At 49.5% G+C, this 3,544-nt stretch overlaps 1 long non-coding RNA gene across 1 annotated transcript; it reads left to right on the forward strand.

Annotated features, from left to right (window-relative positions):
* The first annotated feature begins 291 nt into the window (after positions 1–291).
* LOC135363527 (uncharacterized) lies at positions 292–3,273 on the forward strand. The gene is made up of 2 exons (XR_010409211.1): positions 292–418; positions 3,099–3,273. It is a non-coding gene; the product is annotated as an uncharacterized LOC135363527 (long non-coding RNA).
* The last annotated feature ends 271 nt before the right edge of the window (positions 3,274–3,544 follow it).

Consider the following 3,544-nt stretch of genomic DNA (forward strand, 5'->3'; position numbering starts at 1 on the left):
ACGCAAGCTTATAGTGGAAAATAAAACTGTGGAAACTGGGTTTTAGTATCTACAAAACCTGGTGCATTTCAAGATAAAGTGCCCACAGAGAATTCGTAGCTTCGAGATGCTTCTTGGTGATGGGATGCAGAGGGATTACTAATTGTATGCTGCCAAATCATAGAGGTAATAGTAATGACCGACTTTTCCCATTATTCCTTATTATCCCAACTATTATCCCAGCTATTAGCTCCCTTTTCTCCTTACCCTAGGCCTACGGGAGAGGTTGACATAAATTATTCTCCCTCTTTTCTGAGTGAAGAAATTAAAGCTCGGAGAGAAGACATGACCTGCCCGGGCTCTGAAATTAGTCTGCGACTCAAGCAAGATGAGAGCTCATGCCCCTGCTTTTCCTCCAAGGTTGTGCTTCTCATCAGCGGTAGGTACCAAACCTCTCTGGGTTTGTACAACTTTGCCAACCTCATAAACAACCTCACAATCTTCGTAAAGCCTGCTGGTCTGCAAATGGGCCTGTTTGCATCTCCCAGATCAACGCATCTTTTGTGTACTGTCTCAGAGCCGTGTCTCCCCAGAAAGCTTCTTTAACCCCATGAGCCCAGGCTGAGCCCACCCTTGGTAAACTTCCTCTACACCTGAAATGGGCACCTGGCCACGGAGCTCATAGTGATACATTTTCTGGAATCATTGGCTACTTGCTTTGCCAATTAGAGGGTGAGTTTGCTGAGGGCACCCAGCTACACCCCACACTCTGTTGGAGTTCTCTGGAAGCAAGTCAGGCCAGAATGAGTGATGCTATGTCCTGGGATTCCCCCCTGCCCAGAGATTCTGATTAGGGGGTTCGGACGAAGCCAAGAGCCTGCACTTTCAACGAACATCTTAAGTGATCATGATGCACCTGGGCTGGCCCCCACACCAAAGGGAGTGTTGGTTTAGACCTTCATTCATTCATTCAACACACATTTACTGAGCACCTACTATATGTTCAAGGAGCTGGAGGATCAAGAAGGGCTTTGCTCTCCTAGAGTTTACACCCTAGAGGGGGAGGCAGCCATAAACATCTAAACAAACAAATAGCAGAATACAGAAGTAGCAAGAAGTACCATGCAGAAACTGGAATGCAGCCTGGAACAGAGAGGGTTTGGAACAAGCAGCAGGTCCTTCTAGTGCAAATACGACCACTCTCGCCGCGCACTTGTATCCCATGGTGTCCGCGTCACTCGATGGAGTGGGACTTCCGCTCAGCTCTTGCAAATACAAACACCTGTTCCTGCCACGGCAACCTCCCTGCCTCTCGGTGATGTCATATCTAGTTTCTAAAGAAGAAAGATAAATAAAAAATAGCTTAGGTAAGTAAGCTGTATCGTATTTAGATTTTGTGTAAGGAAAGAAATGGATGTTTCCAGTGGGTGCATCTTAAATGTATGTAACCATGTAAGAAAAAAATATATGGTTAAAAAGATTGAGACTCTAGGATATTCTTCTCCAGTTATGTACCAGTTATTCCAAGGGACTTCCTTTCATTTGGATAAAAGGATGAGGGTACAGAGGATAGGGCTTCTTCTTGGCACCAGAAAATACATGTTAGTTAAACCGACCAAGCCGACACCTTGCTCTTGGACTTCCAAGCTCCAGATCAACTTCTGTTGTTAAGCCCCCCAGGGTGTGGTGTTTGCTATGGTAGTGCTGTGAACCAACGCAGGTGTCTACCGCAGAGCCCCAGTGTCTGTCAATCTGTCTGCTTTATCTTTTCACGTGTGTGAGATGTGCTAGGTCTTCACCTGGATTGAGCTACTTGGGGACAATGTCATGCTGTCAGCATTTCTCCGAGGATCTCTCCCAGGTCTTGTCTCTTGAGGGAGTCCCACCTTCAGTGATCCCTTGATGCCGAGAGTGCCCAGCTCCCCAGCTCGGACCACCCGGGCCTCTGGATCAGGTTCCCCCTCCAGGGGCCTATTGTCACCCAGTAAGCGAGCTTCCAAACCCACGCCTCGTTCCTGGGAGCGGTGTCATGTTCTCTCCTGCAGCTGTGAATAGGCAGAATCTTTGGGTGTTTTCTCCTTCTCCCCTTGCCCCTCCTCATCTCCCACTGAACACCTCACTGACACATTTGGGCAGCCTCTGTTTCCCGAAAGCAATTCTTGGTCCTTTAGAAGCTGAAGGCAAACTGCTGGGGGTTCAGTCGTGAAGCTAAGAAAGTACCTGGAATATTGAGTGCCTTTGCTCAGGCACCTCTGGCTGGGGGCTGCAAAGGCCCGAGCATCCCAACCTCCTATCACAAACGCAATCTGCAGCAAACCTAGCAGGTGGTATTCCTTAGGCACACAGTGCTCTCGCGTTGCTACGGGTTTCAGTGGCCAAAGCTCCCCCAGATACCTGGGGGTTGGAATCTTGCTTTTGTTCTAGAGTCTGCAAGCTCAGGGGCAGCTGAGGGTCTGGTATATCAGGAGGGGCCTTGTTGGTCAGCTCCACATTCTGTCCCCAAAGGTGGGACGCTGTCTTATCAGAAACAGATCACCTGCCCTAGAGCCCCTGCCTTTCTGGAAATTACAGAATGGTGTCCAAACTGTGAGCTGAAGATTTGTTTGCAGCACAGGGATTTCAACTGTGTGGGACTGAATGGTCCCCAGTCCACAGCCACGAGGTCTTACATCCTCCTGGCAATCATGTCCTGAATCTTCATCCCTGTCTTCCTTCCCATTGCCTCTCCCTTAGGTCACACATTTGCTTCCGTGTCACCCGACTGTCACAAGACCTTCTACCAGGGCACCTTCTCCCAGTCTCACCTCTAGCCTCTCCATGCCTCTGCCAGAAGAATCTTCCAGATTTACTTCCAAGTTTCTGATTATGTGCAGAGTAAAATCTCAACCTCCTGGTACAGCATCCAAGGCCCTCAAGTTTTGATCCTACCTGACCTTTCCAGTCCTGTTTTCTATGCTTCCTCTTCTCCTGCCATATCCTGCCAAACAGTCTGGGTTCAAATCCTGACATTGCCACTGAGTTGCAGTATGCCGGGCACGGGGTGGGGAAGGGGGAAGTTTCTTAAGCACTGGACAATAGTATCAATAACGAGCTCTAACTGAACACTTTGTCTGTGTCAGGTCCCAGGAGATGATTCTACTGAATGCCCCAAACAGCCTGATTCTCTAGGGAACCCTGGGTCTCAGGAGCATCCCCCTTTTATGGAGGAGGAGGAGGTGCGGACACTATGTGGCTCATTCAAGGCGGGAAGCCTCCCTTTCTGCAGCTGTAAAATAAAGATCATGATTGTTTCTCCCTGTTCGTCGGGACTCTTTCTAGTTGAAAGTGACTGAAACCTAAATCTAGCCCAAGCCAAACCAAGGAAGCTCCTGTTCCAGGGGCACGGTGTGTGAGGCCTCTCAGCTTCCATCCCTTGCTTGGGGCTCCCGGGGCTTCCTCCAGGACAGCAGTGGCAGCCAATGGAGCTCCAGCCTCACCTGCTCTCTGGCATCTGTGACCTCAGAAGCCAGGAGACGTCCTGTCTCTGAGGGACCACAGTCATCCCTGGGACTCTAACTGTGGTGGG

Source organism: Mirounga angustirostris, unplaced genomic scaffold (genome assembly GCF_029215605.1).
Source record: "Mirounga angustirostris isolate CCGP_5_RB_7025 unplaced genomic scaffold, mMirAng1.0.hap1 SCAF_2, whole genome shotgun sequence".
Taxonomy (NCBI): domain Eukaryota; kingdom Metazoa; phylum Chordata; class Mammalia; order Carnivora; family Phocidae; genus Mirounga; species Mirounga angustirostris.